This window comes from Ochotona curzoniae, unplaced genomic scaffold (genome assembly GCF_017591425.1).
Source record: "Ochotona curzoniae isolate NIBS_2020 unplaced genomic scaffold, NIBS_Ocur_1.0 scaffold_461, whole genome shotgun sequence".
Taxonomy (NCBI): Eukaryota; Metazoa; Chordata; class Mammalia; order Lagomorpha; family Ochotonidae; genus Ochotona; species Ochotona curzoniae.
In genome coordinates this window covers 2,470,997-2,498,370 of record NW_024467120.1, presented here as the reverse complement: position 1 = coordinate 2,498,370, position 27,374 = coordinate 2,470,997, and the positions used below count along the sequence as shown (strand labels likewise).

Sequence of the window (27,374 nt, the reverse complement as noted above, 5' to 3'; positions counted from 1 at the left end):
AGATCAACATCTTCCTTCAAGGCTCAGGGAGACCGTTCCTTGCCCCAGGTAAAATACAGCAGGGTTCAGTAAGTTTTATCACATGTATCCAAATTGCATTACCTTTTTGGAAAATCTGTTTTGATTCCAAAAATTACAACTTCACGTTTAGAACACAAATTGTGATGTGGGACTGCCAAATCCTATATCTCATTGACAATGGTTGGCCATGTTTGTCTCTAGAAATGACTCATTTTATCTTCTCAGGCCTGTTCAACTGCCCATTAGCTAAGATCTGCTTTTAAAAAGATTTTAAAAAATTTATTTGAATGGCAGAGTAGTGGAGAGGGCTAAAACCCTATATACAGTATCACGATTTAACTCTTTAAACCAAAGCATGCAGCCCTGGATGGAATGCCAAGCTCCTGAATTTGGCTTCAATAACCAACCTTCTGGGAAGTGAACAGAGCATGGCCCAAATTCTTGGACCCCTGCTACCTGGATGGTCTAAGAACTTAGGCCATACTCTGTTTTCCCAGGTGCCTTAACAGGGAGCTGGATTGGAATTGGAGCAACTGAAGCTTAAACTTGAGCTCCACTACGGGATGCCAGTGTAGATGGCATCTGTAGGTGCAGCTTGCTGCATGCCTTGGTTTGAAGAGTTAAACCATGATACTATACATAGGGTTTTAGCCCTCTGTTCTTATTATCCCTCTTTCAGCCCCTACTCTTTCTTTTTCTTTCTGTCTCTCAGATTTTCTCTTCCTTTTTTTTTTTTTTTTTATAGGAGAAGGATGATGTTTTGTCTGCTTTCAGAAGATAACGACTTTGCCTTCTGCCTTATTGGGCATCAAACAAAAGACCTTGTGAAAGAAGTCAAGATGGGAGGCAGAAATCAGAACTTCTCAGTCTTTTTCTCATTCATCGCCTACCCCAGCTTTTCCGACATCTGCCTCCACCTGTTTCCTGAAGGGACGAATGCTACGGAAGGTTGATAAAGGACAGATCAGGTCATTGCGCGCGCAGGTGTGCAAGAGGCCCGTGGCTGCAGGAGGGTACCAGGATGGCAATGAGAGGAGACGGCTTCCCACGGCACACAGAGCTGAGCCCGGGCAGCTGAATGCTGCAGAAGCAGCCATGAGGAAGCAGTGGAAAGAGCAACAGACGGGAAAGGAGGCAGAGTGCCTAAGGCAGCGAGGAGCCCGCAGGAGGGAGAGAGAGGTAGCGCCGGGGCACAGCCGCCACAAGGCAACGGCAGGTGACAACACAGACATTCTGGAGAACAGAAGGGCATTCGGGGAGGAGAGCCAAGGCCACATAGGGTTGACTTTTTTGAAAGGATTAAGAATGAATCACTGTTTTCATAAGCCTCAGTGCACTTGCCATATGTTAGGTGTTGCTGCAGAGGCAGACAGGCTCTGCCACTCGGAACAGGCCAGGCAGCCTCGGGCTCCGCCCTCACAGAGGCCTGGGAGTCTCCTGGTGGGTTCAGGTCCTCCCAGATGAGGTCATGCTCCTGGGGGAGTGGGGGCAGGGGAGGGCGTGCGCCTCACCCTGCCTGCCTGCCTGTAAAGCGAAACCCAAGCCAGTGTCAACCTGGTACACCTTCCTAGGCTGCTGGAAGGTTGAGAGACCAAGAGAACACTTGGTCGGTCGTGAACGACCAAGAGAAGTGAAACATCAATTGTCATTTAGGTCACAGACTCTGATGGCAGCCATGGACCGTTTCCCCAGAAAAAAAACAGCACAAGGGCGTTCTAAACACGTGATTGCGTTTAGAATGTCTGCCTGTTCACTGAAATGCCGATTCCAACCCCCGACGGTCCAAGAGCCCCAGGGTGAGAAGTCTTGACTCACAGAACAGGAAATGCTTTGGCATCCATGATGTGTGTTAGGCGGCCAGACCCCTGGAGATGAGGCTGATGCCGGCAGCCTTGGATGGAGGAGCCCATGGCGGGTGGTTGGACTCCCTGCTAAGCGAGGCTGTGAGAGCGACCCTAATCTCTTCATCGGGAATTTGGATCAGCTGTTTAGAAAGATTACACTTTTGTAGTTCTTCTTAACTCTGGCTTCTTATCAAGGCTTTAGAAAAGGGAGTAATTGGTTTGTGTTTCTTCCTTATCCCTGGACTGAGTCAGTAGCATGTTCTCCATCTAACTTCTCCTTCCCCTACACTCAAAATAGAAGATGCGGGGCTATCCAGAAGACTTGAGAATTAGTGAGAAACTGTCACATGATGGGAGATAATTTTCAGACAGCTCACCCACGTATCACAGCTGCTTCATCTTCCTCTCTGTTAAAAAAGATACGGTCCATTTATGACTGGGTGGCAAATAGGAAAAGAGCAGAACTGACAGAAATCCTGGCTTTTCTGGCAGTCTCCTTCCTTTGCAGATGTCTGCTTTCAAATTTTACTGATGTGCGCTTCCCATCCAGCTCCCTGCCTGTGGCCTGGGAAAGCAGTCGAGGACGGCCCAAAGCCTTGGGACCCTGCACCCGCGTGGGAGACCCAGAAGAGGCTCCTGGCTTCGGATTGGGATAGCATCAGCCGTTGTGCTCACTTGGGGAGTGAATCATCGGACAGAAGATCTTCCTCTCTCTGTATATCCGCCTTTCCAATAAAAATAAAATAAATTTTACTGATGTGACAGGCTGAGGATGCACACGCACAGAGACAGAGAAGCTGGTTCACTTCCCAAGTGCCCGCAGTAGCCTGGGCTACAGGAGGCCAAAGCCAGGAAGCCTGGGACCTGCGCCAGCACTCCCCACGTGTGCCTTAGCAGGAACCAGGACTGGAAGTGGAGCAGCTGGGACTCAAACTCGGGGCCTCTGAGATGGGATGTGGGTGTCCTGAGAAGTGCCTTAGCTTTGTACAGTCTGCTAAATTGCAAATGATTGGGACCTATCTCTCTGAAAATTCATCCTGGTGTCCCCTCTGGGTTTTTTTTTTTGAAAGTCAGATTTATAGAGAGAATGAGAGAAGAGAGAAAGATCTTCTGTCCATTAGTTCACTCCCCAAGTGGCCACAACGGCTGGAGCTCAGCTAATCCGAAGCCAGGAGCCAGGAGCTTCCTCCGGATCTCCCACTCGGGTGCAGGATCCCAAGGCATTGGGCTGTCCTTGACTGTTTTCCCAGGTCACAGGCAGGGAGCAGGATGGGAAATGGAGCAGGCAGGGTTGGAATTGGCACCCATATGAGATCTTGGCACTTTCAAGGCGAGGACTTTAACTGCTATGTGATTGTGCCGGGCCCCCGCTAGGGTTTTATAATGTATATGCTGGTAACAAGTAACTTCTAGAAATTTACCTGTGCCAACGTACCAATTAGTACTTCAGTAGGTGATGAAATAATATGTTGTATTTAGGTTTGGTTTTGTTGGGATTTTAATACTTTCCTTTTTTTCCCCCCTTTGTCTTCCTGTAACATTCTCTATAATCTAAGCTGATTAAGTTATCTCTACAGAAGTAGCTCTTAATAGCTAATGTGCTTACATTTGGCCGGGGTCGGGGAAGACCAGGCTGAATCTGTCCACGTCATCCACTGGCAAATCCAAGCACCAGAACAGTGTGGGTCGAGCCAGGTTCGGTCGCAACAAAAACTAGCACACAATACGGAATGCCAAGGTGAGGTTGCCTGTACCGGAAGTGACTGCAGCGCCAAACTGGCACATGTGAGAACAAGGAAGGGAGGGGGCAGAGCCAGTAGGGGAATAAGCGGGGGTTCCTTTGCTGGACAGCTACTCGCGCTGGAGAGCATGGGCTGGGTTAGGGCAGACTAGACCAAGCAGGGCTACAACACCTGTGCGCCTCATGTGGACTAGATCAGGGAAAAGCCAGGCTGGACTGATTATTCCTACTATTGCAAACAAAATTAGAGTGGGTGAGGGTTGTTTGGGCTTAGCCACAGCATCAGCTGGCAGAAGCTGGCACTGGGGGCTAATTCTGTCAAGTCAAACCATAGAACTACCTGGAGAGTGCATAATCCTGGAGTGGGAGAGGCCTGGGAGGGAAATAGCTGGCTCCTCCCTCTTGGGTTACCAAATCCATGGGAGGGCATAAAATTAGGACAGCAGCTGGGGTGGAATGGGGTGTGGGACAGACTGGACTACTGCTACACATACTGGCAAACCAGAGTAGGGGGTGGGTCTGGTGGGGGTTATTGTGGGTCGCTCCAACTAGGCTGCAGCTCCCACTTGTTTATGCGAGGGGCGAGTATGTGCTGGGCAGAACCAGGCTGGACTGCAACACCCATTGGTTCCAGTGCAAGTCGGGGCTGAAAACAGAGCCAACCCAGTGATCACAACCACCAGCTGATTGGGGTGATGGACTGTGCTGGAGCCTGTACTTGCTAGTACATACAAGAATCTGGTTGAGAACAACTCAGACAAAGTTTCTTTGGAGATATCTCCATCAAAATGCTGGACTCAGAACCCTAACCAAGAAAAAAGAGAAGACAGAACAGGTCGACCAACCACCTCAGCTATATGTTGGCAGCGAAATATGGGGCAAACGGGGACTCTAAGATGGACTATGTCAATCAGTGGATTCCTCAAAGACCTCATAGTGCTTGGAGTGGCAAGATTGGCAGCAATTCATAATTGTTGAAATATCAAAACCACTTGAGCAAGAACCTCGGAGCATACCCTATATGCGGGACCTGGGGAGGGTGGGAAATTGGGTGGAGCCTTCTCCCTTAATACCCACCTTTAAACATGAAGGAAACAATATGGAAATAATAATCTTACTCACTTTCCTCTAGCCCTTGAAGCTTCTTACCCTAACTAACTATGTAAAGATTGTCAAGGTATAATAAAAAAAAGAAAAAGAAAAAAGAATATGTAATGTGCTTAAAAATCACCCAAGGAGCTTGTTGAAAATGTCTCGGTCCCAGAGTTGGTGCCATTGTATAGTAGGTTAAGCCTCAGCCTGAAGTGCCAGCATCCCATATGGGTGCCAGTTCTTGTTTCCAGCTGCTCCACTCCTGATCCTGCTACCTGTTAATGGCCTGGGAAAGCAGCATAAGATGGCCTAAGTCTTGAGTCCTGAAAAAAGCTCCTGGCTCTGAGCTTCAAGTTGGCCCAGCTGTGGCTGTTGCAGCTATTTAGGGAGTAAACCAAATAGATTAAAGAGTGCGCACTCTCTTTCCTTTTCTCTTTATGCCTTTAAAATAAAAATGAAACAAACAAACACACACACAGAACCTCAGTCTAAGCCTCCAGGTAAGATGCTCTATTCTCTAGCCAGCTTGGGATCTGGGATGTGTAATTTAGGAGTTCCAGGATGGGGCCTGCTTGGGGCACTGTGATTTGAGCTGCTGCTTACAGTGCTGGCATAGCATAGCGGAATGTCTCGAGTCCTAGCTGGTCCACCTGCTAGACAGCTCCCTGCTAATGTGGCTGAGAGGCCAGTAAGCGCATGCTGGGGCTCCAGCCACCCAAATGAGAACCCTGGCTTGAGTTACTGGCTCCCAGTTTCAGCCAGTCCCAGCCCCTATTGTTTTGCCCAACTGGGAGTCTGAGCCAGGGGTTGGAAGATCTCTCCCTGTCTCTTTGCCTTTCAAAGAAAGAAAGGGAGAGAGAGATAAGTATATAAATAATCTAAAAAGAAAGTTCCAGAAACTGGCATGATAGCCTAGTGGCTAAATCCTTACCTTGCAACTGCCGGATCCCATATAGGCTCTGGTTTGTGTCCCAGCCCCCACTTCCCTTTCAGCTGCCTGCTTGTGGCCTGGGAAAGCCGTAGAAGATGGCCCAAAGCCTTAGGACCCTGCACCCATGTGGGAGACCCAGAAGAGTCCTGACCCTGGCTTTGGATCACCTAATCTCTGGCGTAGTGGCCGTTTAGGGAATGAACCAGTGGACAGAAGACCTTTCTCTCTATCTCTCCTCTCTGTAAATCTGCCTTTCCAATAATAATGATAATAAAGTTCCATGAATGCTTTCATGAAGAAAATATGAAAATGTGAGCATGGCTGGAAGAGCTGGGAGGCATCCAGGCTACATGTCTGGCACACAGGTTGTCAAGTTGTACCAGGTACTTCCTTTCGCTTTTTGCTCTTCTCCTCTCATCAAGGATGACACGCTCCTGGAAGGATTCAGTGCTCACAGGTATTTGCCATTTCTTACCCTTAACTTACTGTGCGGATACACGCTCTCAGGGAACTAAGACTGTTTCTGTTGGGGCTAGCAATGTGGCACAGCCGGTTAAGCTGCTGCCTGTGACACTGGGCGGCCCATTCTTTGCCTGTTGTAACTGCTGGCGAAGTGATCCGGTCAGTGGATAGCTGATCGTTCTCTCTGTTTCTCCCACTCTCTCTCACTGTAATGTTGCCTTACAAATAAATAAATCTTCTTTTTAAAAGTTTTCATTTTATTTTGATGTTATTTGCGTAGTGGACAAGGCTGCACTCCCATGAGGATCACTGGATAGTGTGGGGAGGGTTGGGAGAAGCAAATGCTTCCAGTTTCCCTTTTCTTTCCTTTGTTTTTTTTTCCTGTATCTGAGAGGGAGAGGACCACTCCTAGCTGCCAGACTATATTAGTACCTAGGGATAGAGGATGTGCACTTTGTATCATCTTAGAAACCCCATTGTAGGGCCTAGGCACGGTAGCCTAGTGGCTAAGGTCCTCGCCTTACATGTGCTGGGATCCCACATGGGCACCGGTTCTAATCCCAGTGGCCCCACTTCCCATCCAGCTCCCTGTTTGTGGTCTGGGAAAGCAGTCAAAGATGGCCCAAAGCCTTGAGACCCTGCACCATGTGTGGGAGACCAGGAAGAAGCTCCTGGTTCCTGGCTTTGGATCAGCTCATCTCCAGCCATTGTAGCCAGTTGGTGAGTGAACCAGTGGACAGAAGATGTTTCTGTTTCTCCTTCTCTCTGTAAATCTGATTTTCCACTGAGAAGTAATAAATTAAAAAGAAAGAAAGAAAGAAATGAATAAAGAAAGGAAGGAAGGAAGGAAGGAAGGAAGAAAGGAAGAAAGAAAGAAACAGTAATGTAGAAATTATTCTAAGAGTATTGCTTGAGTGGTTTCTGATACTGTTGGTTTCAGTGCCCCAAAGTTGAGAAAATCCTTCCAAGGTCCACTCTATTGCATCTGCTCGGCAAAATTCTTGCTGCCAAAGCTCGACCAGCAGAGTTGTCAACCTGTTCTGCTCTCCATCTTCTTACATGCCACTTGATGTCCTCTATAGACCCAAATGAGCTGGCCCCCTTATATACCCGGGTATCTATCACATAGGTATCAGGAATTGTGGAGGCCCAGTCTTGACAATTCTAAGGCGGGACCATAAATCCTGTTTCTCCCTGAGTTTTGAGTCCAGTGGTCCAGTTGGGGAGTCCCCCAGGAAACCTCACCTGGAGTGACCCCAGCCCCAACTCTTGTATGTGCCAGACAGTACAGGGTCCAGTTTAGCCTGTCTCCCATATCAGCCTATTCACACTGGTGATTACTTCTGTCTACAGTCAGTTCCGTCCCCAGCCCCACATCCCCATTCAATCCTGTGAGGGCTGTGGCCCAGCCCAAACTCATGTGTCACAGACCTGGCCCTGTGCACAGCAGCGGGACCTGTAGCATAGTTTGGTAGATTCTCCAGAACTCCCACCAGAACCAGCCCCAGTTCCTGTGCACGCCAGTATTTGCAGCAGAGTGATCCGGTCCATGCCTTCAAAACAAAACAAAACAACAAAACAAAGCAAAACAAAACAAAACAAAACAAAACAAAACAAAACAAAACAAAAAAGACTGTTTTGTAAAAGGATGACTTAAATAAGCATAGCTTTGTAGGAATCCTCCTGTGTCCTGAGTATGGTGATTGATCAACAAAGCAAAGGATTTGGAGCCTGCTCGCCAGAAGGTTAAAATCTGGTGGTAGAACTTGCAGGTGCATATGCCCATGGATAGTTATACAACATGGCACTATATCATACAGGGCATGCCAGACGATCTGGGTGGCTGGACATGGAAGCGATCATGCAGGTTTGAGCAAAAGTGGAATTGCAAATGATTTTGCCAGCCATATCGGCTTGCACTTTCCTGGGAAGAACACCGTATTTTCCCTGAGGAGGACTTGCTGTTTCCTTGCCTGTGGTCTGTAAGTGGTACTGGCCTCTTTTCCGGCCAAGCAGTGGGTATGCATTTAAACTGACTGAGGCTCAATTTCTCCGGATTTGGGGATTTACACCCATAGATAACCACTGGATCTGAGTAGTGCTGCTGGTGAGTCTAATAACACTGCAGTTGGTCTCCTGTGGCCTGGATTCAGATGTCCACCCTGCCTCAGGAGGCGCCATTTCCATTTGTCTTCCTGGGAGAATCTTATTTACATGAGGCTGCCACAGCTGAGACACACTGCTTAAAGTCAAGAACGAAACAGGCGTGGTGAACAAGAGCATATGAGCGTTATTCAGGGAGCGTAAAGAGCCGGTGCTTCAAGCGCAAGGCTTTAAAAAAAGATTGTGATGACATGGAGTAAGTATGCCGGGTTAGACTTAAGGCATCTAAGCACCGGGGAGTTAGAAGTTCCTGGAGATATTCCTTTCCTTTTTATTTTATTTTTTTTTAAGATTCTATTTGAAAGGTAGGGTGACATGGAGACACACACACACACACACACACACACACACACACACACACTCTACCTGCCAGGGCTAGGCCAGACTGACGCCAGCAACCTGGAACTTCACCATCCACTCCGATGCGAGTGGCAGCATCTCAAGCATTTAGGCCATCTTCCACTGCTTTCCCCTGTGTATAAGCAGGGAGCTGGAGCTACAAGGATTTGCACCTGGACTGTTGTGTAGACATGCAGGTATCCCCGAGTCACTTACTTCAACCGGTGTGGTGTCGCGCCCACGTTTCTTATCGTTTCTTATCGTCCGGCGATAAGAGGCAGACGCGAGTGAAGTCTTCTGCGGTAATCTTTATTGCGCGCACCAAGATGAGGAGGAAAGGCTCCGACCCCGGCAGGCTGTCTGCTCTTATGTGCTGACTAGCCCCGCCTCCGCCGATGATAGGTCGGCGTCATGATTACGCAGGGTCCTGGGCGACTGGATTCGTCAGTCCCAGTGTTCATGCGCCGGCCACGCCTCAGCTCACTGCGCATGCGCTAGGCGCCTGCGCAGTACCGTGAAAGCTACGTAACTCTCCATCAGGAACCAAGGTGTGGCTTTTCCGGCCGGCGCCATTTTGGGTACGGCATGTGGCCAGTACATACAGATGCGGCTGGCAACAGTGTGGCACAAATTTGATTTTATAGAACAGGAAATAGGCTTGCCTTGGCAGAAGACCATGTGGTAGAGAACATTATTAGCAAATGTAATCATTAGGACAGAATGTCTTTGACATTCATTTCAACCCCAAATCCTGTGATCCTTGCCAATCATGTGCTATCAGCGAAAGAGGTCCATCATGTATACTCTGGCAACACAGTATAGTAAGGAATACTTAAAGAGGGCTTGTCCCAAGACCGTCCATGGTCCCTTTAACAGGCACCTCGGCTGTTACAGATCTCAGCTCTGAGTGTGGAGAGCACCCGATAGGCCTGGGGCAATTGATCATCTCCTCGGAGAAAGATAATTTTGCTTTCCCTGCATGAGGCAATCATTCACAAGCTACAGGAGTTATGACTGGCCTTTCAAGCAGCAGTTGCTATGATGGAAACAAACTCAACTTACGGGAGATCTCAAACATCCCTCTGCATACTACATTCATTCCAATGGGATTTGGCTGGGACCTTGAGGAAGACAGAAACACTTACAGCTGCTGTCATTTCAAACTTGCTGTTAGAGTCTAGTTGTGAATGAGCATCAATGAGAAGCAGGAAATAATGAGGTAAATTTATGATTCACTTCAATATCTTCATTGCTCAAAATGTGTTTTCAAAATATTTTTTGCAGAGGAATACTAGTTACCTACCCACAGAGCTTCTTGTTGTGTGCTGCTTGACTGGAAAAGAAAGCCAGAGGAGGGGCTTGTTCTAGAACAAGGGTGCTGGTGACATTTACTCTTTGTGATTGTCGTCATTCTGTTGTAGCACAGAACAGCGTCTCAGGTGGACACTCGGCATCCTGGTTAAGCTGCAAGTTAGGATGACAGCAACCCCCATTGCTGTGGCTGGCTTCCATCCTTGGCTCCCCGTCTCGACTTCAGCTTCTTGCTAACACAGACACTGCGAGGCCATGGGGATGGCGCAGATGACTGGGTACTTTGCTCCTGGTTCTGGCCTGGCCCTGCTTTGGGGAGTGAACCAGTGCATGAATGAATGGGTGCATTTTGAAATCGTTGCTTATCAAACAAAAACATTAAAAATGAAAGGAATATATACTATCTCATGGTTTTCTGACAAGATGATCTTTCATTGAGTCTTTGATGCATATTATATGTGGCACACAATTTAAAATTTGGTGGGATGGGGCCTGGCGTGATTGCGTAGTGGCTAAAGTCCTCACCTTGTACACACTGGGATCCCATATGGGTGCTGGTTCTAATTCTGGCAGCCCTGCTTCCCATCCAGCTCTCTGCTTGTGGCTTGGGAGAGCCAGTTGAGGACGGGCCGAAGCCTTGGGACCCTGCACCTGCATGGGAGACCTGGAAGAGGCTCCTGCCTCCTGGCTTCGGATAGGTGCAACTCCGACAGTTGCAGTCACTTGGGGAGTGGCCTTCCTTTCCGATTCTTCTTCTTTCTGTATATCTGACTTCGCAATAAAAATAAAATAAATCTTTTTTTAAAAAGGAAGAAAAGAAATTGGTGGGATGTCTTATAATTGACATTGGTTCTCCACTTGATCTTAGCCAAAAGGCCGAGAAGCGATAATTGACATTGACAAATGTCAATTGATAATTGACAATTGATAATTGACAAATAATTGACATTGTGTCTTGCAGATGTGTGAATACATACATATGACAAAGTATAGATGGCTAGTGTTAATGTCATCCATTGAGCATTTCCTGAGAACATGCTATGTATTGGACAATAAGTAAACAGTCCTTATATCAGACAACTCAATTCTGCAATAGAAGCCAACACACATTACCAACTAATTCCAGTTCAGAAACGCGTATACGGAGCCCAGATAAATTAGGTATTCTTTTTACTCAGTGCTGAATTCTGCATAGGAACGGAAATTGTGCAGAATTTGTCAGTGGGGAGGGAGACTACTGCAAGCAAGTGGCGTAATATCAACAAATGTTCCCCTAGGAGACGCCGGGCAATCTACATCCGTCATCACTGCTGCGGACTACAGGGACACTCCAGGAGATTTTCAGAAATGTGAAGTCCAAAGAAGGGAGTTTGGGTCAGTGTCCGGTACAGCGGTTGAGTTGCTGCTTGGCATTCCCGCATCCCGTGTCAAGCCCCTGGCTCAAGCCCTACCTTTTGTCCTTCTGATCTGACATGCTGCTGTTCCCTGCCCCGGAAGGCTGCAGGTAACGGCTCAAGCATCTGGGTCCCTGTCACTTACATGCAAGAACCGAACGGAGCTCTGGGCTCCTGGATGGCGCCTGGTCCAGCCCAGATTGCTGGGAGCCTGTGGGAAACTGAGCTATCTCTCTCTCTCTCTCTCTCAATTCTTCCTTTCAAAGTGAAAATAAATACACAGCAAACGTTTAAAATGGTGTTTCATTTACGGGTGGGCATTTGGCACAGCAGCTAGGACAATGGGCTCAATCCCAGGGCAGGACACCTGGGTGTCAGTCCTGGCTCTCCTTCTGATCCTATTTTCTGCTAATGAGTGTTTAGTGAAGGAGCCGTGATGCCTCAGGTCCTTTGATCGCTGCCACTCCCGTGGAAAACCCAGGTAATGGGAGATCTCTCTCTCTCTCTGTCTGTCCTTTAAGTAAAAGAAAAAAAGAATAAAAGGATACACTGTCACAGTATAGCAGACACAGTGCCCCCAAACCTGTTGGGACATCAGCGGATGCATTTATTCATTCAGTCATCAACGGTGTGCCTAGCGGATGTGCCAAGTCCTGGGATCCTTAATTGGGTGGGAGTAACTGTGGATGGGTGACACAGTGAAGAGGAGAGAGAAGATCAGATTGACCTGGATTTGAACCCAGCCTTGGAAAGCAGTTTTCTCTGGCAAATTAGCTCTGAGACAGATTAAAGAAAATACAGGGGATTTGGCTTGTAGGTCGAATGTGAATAACTCTAGCATAGGCGTTCAATGGGGAGCGACTGGTGGAATGCCATGGAAATGTGGATCTGTGATGCGCCTGGCTGTGGCTGTGACAGCCACAGTCTCCATGTGTACTTTCTTTCTTTCTTTTTTTTTTTTAAGATTGATTTTATTTTTATCAGAAAGGCAGATTTACAGGGAGAGGCGAGACAGAAAGATCTTCTACTGATTGGTTCACTCCCCAAGTGGCCGCAGTGCAATCCAAAGGCAGGAACATGGAGCATCTTCTGGGTCTCCCAGGTGAGTGCAGGGTTCCAAGACCTAGGGCCGTCCTCTACTCCTTTCCCAGGCCACAAGCAGGGGAGCTAGATGGGAAGTGGAGTAGCCAACATGTGAACCGGCACCCATATGGGTTCCTGTTGCATGTAAGGCAAGGACTTCAGCCACTAGGCTACCACGCCAGGGCCCTTCATGTGTAATTTCTGAGCTGTTTTTAGAACACGGCAAGAGATCATGCCGATATGAACAAATGTGATCAAGATAGCACTCAGCACAACATCTCAGAAGAATGACAGAATTTTAATTTGGCTTACAGGTGCCATTTTTGGTTTTTTTTTAACCCTTTTTAGAAGGATTAATGCTATCTAGAAGGATATGATTTAAGTTTTTTTCCCCCTCATTATTATGTGGCTTTCTGTTTAAGATGCAAAAGAATCTGAGATTTCACCAGACAGCAGGTTGGTACCTGATGGGAAGTGGAATGCAAATAAGACTGGGATTCCCTCTGCCCATCACCGCGTTCAGACAAAACAAAACAAAACAAAACAAAACAAAACAAAACAAAACAAAACAAAACAAAACAAAACAGTAAGTTTTGAATTTCTGCTTGAAGCACTGACATTTTGTTTGGAAGTGCAGGTTTGAGTCCAGGCTGCTCTGGTCTGGCATCCTCCCTGCTGATGTCCCTTCAAGTACTCAGGGTCCTGAAACCCACTTGCGAGATGGGAATGGGCTTTCTGGCTCCTGGTTTGGGCCCGCCCACTCCCCGTTGTTCCTTCCAGGGAGTGAACCAGCAGAGGGAAAGTCTGTCTTTTCTGTGTCTCTCCTTCTGTCTCTGTCCTTCTGTGTTTAAACAAATACATCGAAAACAACAACAGTATGAAAGACAATAAAAACTGAAGTCTTTCGTGAAAGGCCTGCCACTCATTTTTAAATAGCAACTTGACGCAAGATGGCAAGATGTTGGCAGCGTGGCCTAGCGGCTAAAGTCCTCGCCTTGAACGCACCGGGATCTCATCTGGGTGCTGGTTCTAATCCCGCCAGCTCCACTTCGGATCAGTGCAGTACTGGCCATTGCGCTCACTTGGGGAGTGAATCATCAGACGGAAGATCTTTCTCTGGGCGCCGGTTCTAATCCCGCCAGCTCCACTTCCCATCCAGCTCCCTGCTTGTGGCCTGGGAAAGCAGTTGAGGACGGCCCAAAGCCTTGGGACCCTGCACCTGCATGGGACACCTGGAAGAGGTTCCTGGTTCCCGGCTTTGGATCAGCGCAGTACCGGCCATTGCGCTCACTTGGGGAGTGAATCTTCGGACGGAAGATCTTTCTCTCTGTCTCTTCTCCTCCCTGTATATCTGATTTTGTAATGAAAATAAATAAGTCTTTTTTAAAAAAAAGATGGCAAGATGCTTTTTCATAGGGTTTCCTACTTAATCCTCTAACAGTTTGCTAGTCAGCTTCCATTACCAATGCTTTACACTTAAATAAGTACAATAGCTTGCTCAAAGCGTCACAACTTGTAAGCTGCAGTCAGCGTTGGGCACCTGTGGTATCTGCCTTGCAGTGAATGGCCACGGACTGCATGAAATTTTCAATTTGTCTTGCAAGACGTATGAGCTCAGACTAAGGATATTAAGAGCAAATCAAGGTCCTTGTGCTCATGGACGCAGTGCAGCCAATGTCTCATGAATGAAGCAAGGTCTAAAGGAACGCCTGGGGAAGTTTTACCCGCAGAGGGAGGAGTGCTTTCTTGCAAGCCTGTGGAGGTTAACAAAGGGTAACGCTGCATAGTGGAAGCTACGTTCAGCTTTCTGTGAACGTAGAATTCTTCGTTGGAGAAACCTTTCCGGAGAATTGGGAGGACTCAGAAACTTAAGTCTCGTAAGTCTGCAAAACCATGATGAATGAGAGATCAGCTCTATGCTTCAAACTTCGTGCGTCTGCAAAGGCTCCAAGCGGATGCTAAGGGGAGGGATACTAAGTCAAGGGTGTGGAGTGTCGTGTTTCTGTTCAGAAAAAAGGTGTGATGGTTCACTGGGAAGTGGGATGGGAAGGATGTAGAAGACGCCTAGAGGGTATTTGTGGACTTGGGAGAAGTCTTGAAACAGAATGTGGTCTGGTAGCAATACACAAATAAAAACTGCTATGACGCAAACTGACCTGTTTAATCTTCGGTACAGACACTTTGTAATTAGACAGCTTGAGCCAGTTATTTTAACTCTCTGAGGATCGTTTCGCCACCCATAAAATGAGGTTGATGACGTCTAACTTTCATGGGGCGATGAGTAAAGTGACGTGTATGTGAAGAGCCAAGCCTGGTGCTTCGTAAGGAGCCGAGGCTCGGGACACAGTGCTGCAGCGAAAGATGGGTGTCCTATAAGACGTGCACCTTCAAGCGGGGAAGCAAGACAGTAAATGATTCTAGAAGGATTTTAGGAAGTGACAACTCATTCCAAAAAACAAAGGCGCCGTAATAACTGAGGAGCCATTGGTTTGGTCTTTGGCTTGAGCTCATGAAGATGTGATGGGGACCAGATCTGTGAGACAACACAGCAATGCCATGAGAGGCTCTGTGGGTGCCACACATGGCGTCTGGGCCTTGCTTGGCTAATCTTTCTTAATGGGCAACAGCTGCGCTAAAGCTTTAAATTACTGTTGGGCAAGCATGTATCCCCAGGAATGAGTTTGGATTTGCTCTATAGCAAATGGATGCAAGAAATCTCACTTCATTTTTATAAATCCAATTGAATTTGGCTCATGGGCAGCCACCTCTGGTTTGGTAATTTGACCAATACCATTTGTCTGTAGTGGGCCTCTTTGGCATGCCTTGGTCTGCGTTAAGACCTGCCTACCAAAGTGTGCTCCTCAGAAATTGCTATAGAGTTTGGGGTCCTCTCTCAGGCTTACTAATGGGGATTTGCAGAGGCTGGGAAGATACTGATGAGAATCAACTAGAGGCTTACGTAGTCCTAGAAACTGGATCTCAATCACTGCTAAAAAAAAAAAAAAGGGCATTTTCCATCCTTTGAGGTCGGTTAGAAGCAGGCATTTGCTTTTCCCCAGGGCTTGGGTTGCCCACAGTCCTGCCACTGCTGGGCACCATGGTCGACTGCTCACTGCCACTCTGAAAGACCCAGCATCCGTTTCCCACCCCAGAGAGCTAACAGCATGTCAGCCAGCGGGGCCAATCATGTCCTCCCGGACAACAGCTCCTTTGAAGGGGCGTCTGAGTGAGCTGCCCGACAGGCTGGTGCCTCAAGCATGAGCAACTTACAGGTGTTCTCTGCATGACAGTGAGAGAGTGGAGTAACAGGTGTGCTCGGTCAGCCACTCCTCTTGGTGGTGGTGGTGGGCGGGGAGGATGCCCTGTGTTTGTGGAAATGAACCGAAGCTAGCAGCCAGTGGCTCCTCTTCAAACTAAGGAAAACAGAGGAAGGAGATCTTGATTCAAGGTCAGGCTGGAGCAAGGACGCTGGCCTTGGGTCCTCTGGGCCTCTTCCTCCAGGGCTGAGCTGAGCCTGTATATTCTACAGCAATGGCAAGTCTGATTGTTGATTGCACGCTGTCGGTGATGCTCCTGCCCCAAGCAACCAAGCATTTCCAGGGCATTTCAATTGCTTGTTGTGAAATGGTAACAGAAAATTTGAAATTAGAGCTGATTCAGGAAACTTAAAATCTGAACCTTTTTTTTTTTCCCTTCTTTTTTTGGTAGATTATTGATGCCTTGGAAAAAAAAAAACAAAAAAAAAACCCAATTTGGTTAGGACCCCTAACCCATGTTTAATGGTAATTGAAAGTAACAAAACAGAGACCTTGGCTGTAGCAGGTAACAGCCCAGGCTGTAGAAGACTCACTTATTCCCGCAAGGTTGCACATCTTAAAGGAGAGAGGCAGACATTTTGGTGCCTGGGGTTAGTTAAGCTCCTGCTTGTGCTACTGGCTCTTGTAGCAGAGGTTTAGCTGGAGTTCCAGCTGTATTTTTTTTTCCCACCCAGCTGCTGGCTAATGCACCTGGGAAAGCAGCAGAAGATGGTCCAATTGCTTAAGTCCCTGCCACTCTCATGGGAGACCAGGAAGGAATTGCAGAGTCCTAGCTTCAGCCTTGTTTGAACATTTGGGGATTAAACCAGCAGATGCAAGATCTCTTGTCTGTCACTCTTTCAAACAAATAAATCTACCAAAAAGAAAGAAAGAAAGAAAGGAAGAAAGAAAGAAAGCCAGCTCATTGCGGTAACCTAGTGCCTAACGCCCTCACTTTGCATGCAACAGGATCCCATATGGGTGCTGGTTCGTATCCCAGTTGTTCTACTTCCCATCCAGTTCCCTGCTTGTGGCCTGGGAAAGCAGTCAAAGACAGCCCAAAGCCTTGGGACCCTGCACCTGCATGGCAGACCCAGAAAAAGCTCCTGGCTCCTGGCTTCGGATTGGCTCAGCTCCAGCCATAGTGACCACTTGGGGAATGACCCAGCACATGGAAGATCTTTCTATCCTACTCTCTGTAAATCTGACTTTCCAATAAAAAAAAAAGTTTAAAAAATTAAAATCAGAAAATTTCACTCAAAAATGCACTGAAAGATAAGTTCAGAATCAATGTTCATTGGGTTGCAGTTTTTATTTTTAATGATGAGAACAATCCTACCGAACTCTTACTTTTTTTTAAAGATTTATTTATTTTTGTTGGAAAGGCAAATATACAGAGGGGAGGAGAGACAGAGAGGAAGATCTTCCGTCCAATGGTTTACTCCCTGAGTGACTGCAACAGCTGGTGCTATGCCAATCCAAAGCAAGGAGCCTGGAGCTCTTCTGGGTCTCCCAGGCGGATGCAGGGTCCCAAAGCTTTTGGCCATCCTCGACTGCTTTCCCAGGCCACAAGCAGGGAGCTGTATGGGAATGTGGAGCTGCTGGGATTAGAACTGGCAGCCATATGGGATCCTGGCGTGTGCAAGGCGAAGACATTAGCCGCTACGCTATCGCGCCGGGCCCATGGGTTTCAGTTTTATTTGTGGTGCATGGAAATCAGCATTTAAAGTATCAACATGTGGGACTGGTATTTTGCACAGTGGGTTAAGCTGGGATGCTGACATTCCTTAGGAATGATGGTTTGAGTCCCTGCTGTTCCACTTCTGATTCAGCTCCCTGCTAATGAGCCTGGGAACACAGTAGAAGATGGCCCATTATCACCCATGGGGGACTCAGGCGGAGTTCCAGGCCTTGCTCAGGCCTGGCCATTGTGGCCGTGTGGAGAGTGAAACAGCAGAAGGAAGGCCTTTGTCTCTCACCCCTTCTCTCTGTTGTTCTGCCTTTCAAATAAATACATCGTTACAACTTTTTAAAAAAATCAACTGTGCCAAATCTTACCTGAATTGGACTTGGATAGACAACCCTGGCCTCTGATTTCACTGTTCCTAAAGTCAGAATCACTTTCCACTTAGTGTTTAGATAGATCTGCCTTGGAATTGCCTTAAGTTGGGTGCAATCTAGCGCTCAGGTGCGCTCGCAGCCTTCCGCGTCGAGGTGAAAGCTCTGTTTCTCATTGAAGCTTTGTCAGATCAAGAGCAGTTTGATTGCCATGGAGTTCTGCATATGTCAGCACGGAGAAGCTTACCCATGCAAAATCCCTCTCGCCCGGCGTGTCTGCAACTCAGAAAGACAGAGCCGTGCGTCCGTATTTTATCTGTGTTCATAGCTGAAAGCGCGCCTTCTATTGTGCTACGTAAGAACAGATGTCAAGACAATGTTTAAAGTATGGATTCCGAGGATTGAAAAATGTTTTTCTGCTTTTAAAAAAGAGAGAGAGAAAAAAAGGGGGGAAGCCACAACAATGAATTCAGTCTGCCAGTTTCCAGTTTGTATTTCTTTTTTATTTAAAGCTTGTTTCAATTATTATTTTATTATTTTTATTGAAAATGCAGATATACAGAGAGGGGAGACAAAATCTCCGGTCCGTTGGTTGGTTTCCTCCCCAAGTGGCTGCTACGGCCGGAGCTGAACTGATTTGAAGCCAGGCTATCGTGTCAGGCCCTGCCAGGCTGATTTGGAGCTTCTTCTGGGTCTCTTGCATGGATATAGGGTCCTGAGGTTTTGGGCCATTCTCTACTGCTTTCCCAGGCCACAAGCAGGGAGCTGGATGGGAGGTGGATCAGCCAGGACACATCCCTATGGAAGCAAGGCAAGGATTCAGCCGCCAGGCTATCGTGTCAGGCCCTGCCAGTTTGTGTTTCTAAGTAATTACATTAACTGTTCATGAATTCTCCTTGACACTTACGTTTAAATGTGTCTCTTCCTGGGTAGGTGAAGGCCAAAGCCATTTTGGACCAAGTCTGTCCTTCAAGGCTGGCATTTCTGTTACGACTTAAGTGCTCTGAGTTGCATTTTTGTTTACTGAGCAAATGACACATGAGAGGCGTAGCAATGGTCTTACTATTTATTTTAAACACTTGGTTGATGACAAAGCAGAGACAACTTAATGTTCTGGAAGAATCAGTTGTGGGGGTAGGAGGAAAGGGAAGGCAGAGGATGCCCCTCTCTGGGCAGTGTGAGGGTTGGAGAGACAGAAGCCAAAGAAGCAGTCAACAGGACTGAAGGGCCAGAACCAGGAACCCAGTGCGATGGAAGTGGGGTGGTGATGAAATACACACCGACGGGGATTCATGACGGTGGGAGGCCACACCGACCAGCATGGTGTTTCAAGGTCATGGGTCTCCCTCCACATGCCTGGTAACCACTTGCAGTGTTTATCTGAGCCTCACTCGGGGTAGAACGGGAACGCTGAGTTCCCAGCCCGGAGAGCAGAAGCTCCTGACCTCATCTCACAAGACAGCATTCATGGTGGGAAAGAAGACCGCAGGCAGGTGAGTTGCTATGCAAAACTTCAAGTGGGAATAGATGTTTTCTTTTTAAATAGGCTCCTGCTTTTCATTAATATTTCTTTTCATGTTCTTTGAAAGGTAGTCAGACAATCTCCTCTCTGCTGGGTCACTCCCCGGCCAGTGGGCCTTGACTAGGTCAAAGCCAATCTCAATCTCATCCTCCCACGTGAATGGCAAGGTCCCAAGTACTAGAACCTGATGCTTCCCGAGTACACAGCAATAGGAAGATGGACTCAAGAACGCAGCTGGGATTCAAACCCAGGCACTCACTGATACGGAATGTAAAGTTCCCAAATAATGTTTCAACTGCTCTATCAAATGCTCACCACTAACTAAGCTTTTGAGACAGAGTAAACTGTTGTATCTTTTTTTGGAGTTACCTACACCATACCCATACCCACACCCATACCCAACCATACCTATATGCATACCATACAGACAAGTTACTTAATAAATTCAGATTCCCATCTAAAAGTCAAAAGCGTTTTGTTAGAAGGTAATTTCAGGGCCCTGTGTGGTAGCGTAGTGGCTTAAGTCCTTTCCTTGCATGCGCCTGGATCCCATATGGGTGTTGGTTCTAATTCTGGCAGCCCTGCTTCCCATCCAGCTCCCTGCTTGTAGCTTGGAAAAGCAGTTGAGGACAGCCCAAAGCCTTGGGACCTGCATCCGCCTGGGAAACCCAGAAGAATCTCCTGACTTCCTGGCTTCGGACTGGCATAGCATCGGCCGTTGTGGTCACCTGGGGAATGAATCATCGGATGGAAGATCTTCCTCTCTGTCTCTCCTCCTCTCTGCATATCTGACTTTGCAATAAAAATAAATAAGTCCTAAAAAAAGATGTTGTGACAAGCAGCACTTGTGGGATGCTGGAAAGGGTGACACCAGCGATGGACATTTTGCCTGGCAGCTAAGATGGTGGTTCTGTCTGCTGGCTCCAGCTTCCTGCTTATGCAGACCTGGGGCGACAGCAGTAATGACGTCAAGTAACTGGGTTTTTGCCTCCCTCGTGCGAGGTCCAGATTGTGGTCCTCATGAAGAACCTAGGTGTTTTCTGCTTTTGTGGTTTCTGCCTTGCTTGCTGGGCTGGGGGCTGTGGAACTCCAAGTCTGACAAGTCTATGTGACACCAGGCAGGTCATGTAGGCAGAGCACTCCTCAGGAAGGAGACCCCTGGTGTGCTTGTTAGATAAGTTGCCCACTGCCCTATAGCCCATCAATTTGTACTTTTTGAAAATTGCTTGCTTCAAACCCACCAATAGAAGCCTGGCAACTTGCTGTTTTTAAAAGTTAACAGGGGTCTGGTGTGCAATAGTGTAGCGTTTAAAGTCCTTGCCTTGAACTTGCCAGGATCCCATATGGTTCTAATCTTGGCAGCTCCACTTCCCATCCAGCTCTCTGCTTGTGGCCTGGGAAAGCAGCCGAGGACGGCCCAAAGCCTTGGGACCCTGCACCGGTGTGGGAGTCCCAAAGGAAGCTCCTGGCTTCTGGCTTTGGATTGGCTCAGCTCTAGTTGTTATGGTCACTTAGGGAATGAACCAGCGGATGGAAGATCTATCTCTCCTTCTCTTTTTAAATGTGGCTTACCAAAGCAGTGGGTGAAGGGGGCAAGATATGGTTGGGCAATTCTTTCCAGAATAATTATCAAGGTCTTCACACTGTTCAGTCTTCTTCACGAGCAGCCATTTTTTTTTGTTTGTTTGTTTCTGTGGACAAAGAAGTCAACCAGGTATCTTCAGGAGCATCTGAATGAATCACTAACCAGGCAGAGACTTGTTTCCAGAGAGAGCTTTCCAGGGGCAGGAGGCATGCAGGCCCAGGAACGTCAGCCTGGTGGCCAGTGGAACCACTTCTGCTCCTGCCATTCCTTCTTTAAGACTATCTGCTGGTCTGATAGGAAAACCCTTCAGAAGGCCTGGTGCCTCTGCAAGTGCTTCCCGGCCACTGTGTGAAGTGACTTGGAGCATCCAAAACAGGTCCCTGTCCTTAGGAAACTTACGTTCTAGAAAGAACCCAGGCGTTTAGACTGTAGTGCTTGAGAAGTCATTCCAAGGTAACTTTGGATTTCCGGGCCTTTGAGATCAAAGGGGCCGGGGAACAATGGCTGCTCTTGTCAGTGCCTGCTTGGTTTGCCCAAGGGCTCCAGGGGTGCACTGAGACTGCAAGGGGGCAAGGAGCCAACCCTAGATTTCAGCAGCTCTCCCACTCCCTGCCCTGCATCTGTGCCTCCTCACCAGGGAGCCTGGGAATGACGGGCTGGGCTGTGTGACTCACTGCGGTGTCATAAAGATGGGTGAGACAGTGTGTCCTGCACCTTCCACCCTTGACAGGCAGGGAGACGAGCACTCGGTGTTAACGCTGATGATAGCAGTTTCGATTTACATTTCCACGTGCTAGACGACCTAATCCACTCTGTCTAAACATGGAAATCCCATAACTCGGCCCAACTCATCACTCCATTAATCCACTTAACCCCTGGCCAATACATAATCTAAATATTTAATCTTGTCTATTTGTTATCTTTGTTTATTTCATGTTCACTCGTGGTCCGAGCTCCGGGTCTGTTTATCCATTTCAGTGGAATCCAGTTGAAGCTAGGACTGTCCCCAGGAGGGGAGGGAGTGTGCTTTGTTAATATCTCTTTATTTCTCTTCTCTGGCACCTAATACTGAACTTGGCACTTGGTAGGTACTTAGCAATCATGGAATGTTGAAGGGCAAAGTATTTCTGAGTTAACTTTTTTTTTCTTTCTTTCCCTCCCCCCCTAAACTGAAAAGAGCTATTTTATTGTTGTGATGGAAGATCTTAGTCTTTCTAATGCCTGCCACAAGGCTTGGTACATGGTATTTAACGGGAAGCTGGATGAAGCTCTTTGGCTACTCCATGGGAACATCAGAGTGAAACAAAAGAACATGGGCCTGGAAGGCAGAGAGTGCAGAGTCTGTTTTCAGTTCTGCCCTAAGCGAAAATGCAAGCCCATCCCAGCCCTTTAAGCCTGCAGTCCTCCATTTTCTCATTGGCCCCACGGACGGAGAGGATTAGCTGAACTCCAGTCTGCTTTGGTGCTAACATGTTGTCTAGATCTGAGGTTCTTGGGCTAGGGAAAGGCCTCAGGCACTGGTGACAGGAGAAGGGGGAATCAACCAATGCTGGAATGATCCGTTTCCCCCCTCCGCACCCCTAGCATTTCCACCCCTAGCAATCAGGGGAATGGGCGAGAAAAAAAAGGGGGGCTGTTCCCCTCTGCGCCTCCTACTCCCGCTGCCGGTCTGTCCCTTGCAGCCTGGGCTCAGGACTGCAGGCATCTGCTCATTCCATCTGCACCGGCTCGTGTGTACCCGGTGCCCCTGTGCACGGGTCTGGAGTCACCTGGGGGAGGCGCGCATGTGTGCAGAGGGCGGGGAGTGGGTCCTGATTACGCCAAAGCCTCCATATGGACTGTATTTTTTTCCCCTGTGAAAAACCCAAGCATGTGGGAGGTAGAAGGAGAGTGAAGGGAGATCTTAATTTATCGCTCAGTCATGTTTATTTTTACTCTTGGCTGGTTTAGGGCATTTGTCTTAATGTATCAGGGTCACCATTTTATTGGCTTCAAGGATGCTTGCAAATTCTGCGTGTGTGGGGGGGGGCAACTCTTTTTAATCCTGTTTTTTTTAAAGTTTGCATTAAATTTTTTTACTTTGAATCTACCCCATAAATCATCCTATCTAAAATAGGATTTCCTCTTCACAGACTCGTGTACTTTTTGCTGTCCTATTGTAATCATTTTAATTGACTTAGATGAAAAAAATCGGGCCCTGAATGAATTATTCCTAAGAGAGGTTGCTTTAATGTCTGCTTTTCTTCACGGATCCGCCTGGCTGGAATTTCTTTGTGGTCTTCAGTAATAATCACACCCACGACTATTTATTAAGTACTCTGGCAGGCCCCATGTTAAGTAGTTTACATAATTTGACGTTGGAAATATTATCTGCGTTCTACAGAGGAGGAAATTAGGGTTCAGAGAAGGGAAATGGCTGGGTCTGTGCCCCCTGCTGCAAATAGAATCTGGAAAGAATAGAATGTTCTTTCATGGGGCAAAAGTTAGGACGCCTATAGAAATGGGCACAGACAAAATTTGGGCTTTATCCTCTTAGGAATAAAGGTAGTAAAACAGAATGAGGAGACTGCAAAGGGCATGCCATACTCCCGTGTTTTCCCAGAGCTATCCCTAAGGGAGCAGCAGAGTCGAGTTCAGCTCTTGTGGCCCAGTTGTTACTGCTCTTGTGGTCCTGCTACGCTTTTTTTTTCCTTTATTGATTACATTGTATTATGAGACATAGTTCTCTAGGTACTGGGATTCCCCCCACCCCTTCCCTCCCCCTCCCCCCATGGTGGATTCCTCCACCTTGTTGTGTAACCACAGTTCAAGCTCAGTTGAGATTCCTTCATTGCAAGCATATACCAAGCATAGAGTCCAGCATCTTATTGTCCAGATAAGTTCAACGGCTTCTTGGGGAGACCTTCTCTGGTCTGAAGGTAGGGCCAACAGAGTAAAATCCCGATCAATTAAAAGCCCCAGCAGCAACAATATATAACGTTATGGAATTAATTGACATAGTGTTGAGTAAACAATGTGTTAAAATTACATGTAAGTTCTTAACAACATCCTGCGACTATTTCAATGACATTTTAACAATTGAGGTGCAAAACAGATTGAGGAGGGGTGGGCAGAGAAATCTTCAATACCTTGATGAGGAGTATTTATTCTTTGTGTCCTACCTAGTAAGGTATGTGTGAGTCCATGCTGACCAATCTTTCCTTGTTGTTCTCTGCTTATCTATTCCAATTTGTGTGTGTATGTGAGTGTGTGTGTGTGTGTGTGCCTGATAGGCTTTTGAGCATCATTGCAAGCCCCATGCCAACAGGCGTAAGGTTTCATTCTTAAGCGATTTTAAAATTTAGTTTTGAGAGGGAAGGAGAGAGAGAAAGAAAGAGAGAGAGAGGATGTAAGAGTGAGTTTGTTACCAGCCATTGGTTTGTTTTTCAGATGCCCACTCTAGTAGGGCCTGGGTTGGGTTGGAACAGAATCCAGGAGCTGGGGATTCAAGCCAGTCTTCTCACGTGGCTGCCAGGGACCAGTCACCTGGGCTCTAGCTGCCTTCAGGGTCTGCTTTGGCAGGAAGCTGCGGCCAGCAGCCAGAGCTGGGCAGCGAAGCCAGGTCGTCACCGTCAGCTTCCCCTCTGGGTTAAATGCCCATCGGAAGGTGTTGCAGCTCATTCACAGCCAGAGTTTAGACCCTGTGCTTGAGACAAGGGTGGCAAGGCTGAGCTCCTCACAACCAACCCAACTGACAACACGTGAACTGTGTGGTCCCTTAGGTGCTAAGAGAGCATCAGGCTACAACAGAACTAAAACCACCTTTTTTTTTTTTTTTTCTCCAAGCACACCTTCTACTAGAACTTTCATACCACCTGCACTTAGGACTTTAGGTGTAGTCATCCACAAAGCATTGATTAAGGAACCTGCATGTATTCCTAATACTAGTAGTATTCAAATAAATCCTTCCCATAAAATGGTGTTGTGAGAGGCATAGAACCTGCACACCTGCCACCACACACTTTCAATGACAAGAAAAAAAAAAAGGTGTGCAAGATCAGGACAGACAAGACTTCTTTCTTTTTTTCTGAATATTTTCAACGCGTGGTTGCTTGCTCTGAGGCTGTGAAAGCCGTGAAGATGGAGAGCTGAGCAGACACTCAGATGCGAGCCCCTCAGTGGTACTCGTGGTGCGGACTCCGGAGCAAGGAAGGGCCTGTTTGGTGGCCAGTCGGTGTTAACTGGCTCTGACAGCCCCTGACAGTGTTTGCTGTGTTAAAGCTGTGCTGTGGCGAAAAGGAGAGTGTCTGCCAAGTGATCAAGGCATTGCCAGGGCTGTACTTACTTAAAAAAACACTGTTTGGGGTTTGTGAAAAGGATCTCAAAGTTTCCTAAATCTTGGAACTATTTCTTTGTTCTTTTTCTTGCCATTCTTTTCCGCTCAGTGTTTGGAAACAGCAGGAGAGGGAGAAAGAGTGTTGGAATTACAGTTTTCCAGGTAACAGAGAGCAGCCCACATACAAAGGAGGGGGCATTTGAAGAAGTTCTCTCTTTTTTTTCTCCAAGATTTCTTTATTTTTTTTATTGGAAAGGCAGAGTTACAGAAAGAAGGAGAAGACAGAGTGAAAGATGTTCCATCGGCTGGTTCATTCCTCAAATAGATGCAATGGTTAGAACTGAGCTGAGGGCCGGGTGGCGTGGCCTAGTGGCTAAAGTCCTCACCTTAAACATGCTAAGATCCCATATGGGCGCCGGTTCTAATCCTGGCAGCTCCACTTCCCATCCAGCTCCCTGCTTGTAGCCTGAGAAAGCAGTCGAGGACGGCCCAATGCTTTGGGACCCTGCACCTGCAAGGGAGACCTAGAGGCAGTTCCTGGCTCCTGGCTTCGGATGGGCTCAGCACTGGCCTTTGCAGTCACTTGAGGAGTGAATCATCGACGGAAGATTTTCCTCTCTGTCTCTCCTCTCTGTAGATCTGACTTTGTAATAAAAATAAAATAAATCTTAAAAAAAAAAAAAAAAGAACTGAGCTGAGCTGAAGTTAGAACCAGGAGTTTCTTTGGGTCTCCCATGCAAGTGCAGGATCCCAAGGCTTTGGGTCATCCTCTACTGCTTTCCCAAGTCACAAGCAGGGAGCTGGATGGAAAATGGAAAAGCTGTGACATGAACCATTGCCCATAAGGCATTCTGTGCTTGCAAGGGAAGAATTAGTTGGTTGAGCCATTGTGCTGTCCACTATAATAGTGTAGCTTATTTTAGAAAAAATTTTAAGAAGAGTTATTTATTTGTATTGGAATGTCAGATATACAGAGAGGAGGAGAGACAGAGAGGAAGATACTCTGCCCAGTGACTCACTCCCCAGGTGGCTGCATCAGTTGGAGCAGAGTTGATGTGTAAGCCAGGAGCTTCTCCCAGGTATTCCACATGGGTGCAAGGTCCCAAGGCTTTGGGCCATCCTCCACTGCTTTCCCAGGCCACAGGCAGGGAGCTGGATGGGAAGTGGGGCCACCAGGATTAGAATCAGCGCCCATATGGGATCCCAGCATGTACAAGGTCAGGACCCAGCCATGAAGCCACGAGGCTACCACACTGGGCCATCTTATTTTTCTCAGATTTCATTTAGAAACATAAGGGTCATTTAAATTTGTCTGCTTTCTGTTTTACTAAGCCTACACATAAGTATGTAGACAGTAGTTTCCTGTTGATGTTATTGAAAATGGCTGTAGGGCTCAGTGTGGTAGCCTAGTGGCTAAAGTCCTTGCTTTGCTGTGCCAGGATCCCATATTGGCTCCAGTCTTTATCCTGGCGGCCCCGCTTCCCATCCAGCTCCCTGCTTGTGGCCTGTGAAAGCAGTTGAGGATTACCCAATGCCTAACCTTGGGACCCTGTACCTATGTGGGAGACCCGAAGAGGTTCCTGGATCCTGGCTTTGGATTGGCTCAGCTTTAGCTGTTGTGGTCACTTGGGGAGTGAATCAACAGATGGAAGATCTTCCTCTCTGTCTCTCTTCCTCTCTATATATCTGACTTTCCAACAAAATAAATAAATCTTAACCAAAAAAAAGGCTGTAGAACATGGATGGTTAATTTATGTTGGCTATGCTTATGATCCCCCCCCCCCAAAAAAGGATAAAAACCACACATACGCATAACCAAAAACAAACAAACAAAAATCAGAACACAGAAACCAAACCTGACCTCCATTTCTTTCCTGCATCAAATGACCTAAGGCATCCCTTGTGAGTTTCTCCACTGCAAGAAGGGGGCCTTGTGACACTAAGGGTGTGAGACTCATTGAGGTGATGCCAATCAGGTTACTGCTCTGTGCTGGGCACAGTCGGGTCTCTTTCCAAATAACTGATCAACTGAACATTGCATTTTCTTGTTCACTATTTCCTGTCTGCGCACCATCAGAAGTGAAAGGGGATTAAACCTGGGAATAAGAGTCACAAGGTACTTCGAGATTCCTAAAACTATCCAAAGACTGCTGAATCTTGGCATGAACCGCCAAGTGCCGCAATTACATCTTGCTCTGGCTTAAACGTTTTTGTCCC

At 47.4% G+C, this 27,374-nt stretch overlaps 1 pseudogene; it reads right to left on the bottom strand.

Annotated features, from left to right (window-relative positions):
- Positions 1-10,652: 10,652 nt before the first annotated feature.
- LOC121147834 lies at positions 10,653-10,792 on the bottom strand (annotated as a pseudogene).
- Between the last annotated feature and the right edge of the window lie 16,582 nt (positions 10,793-27,374).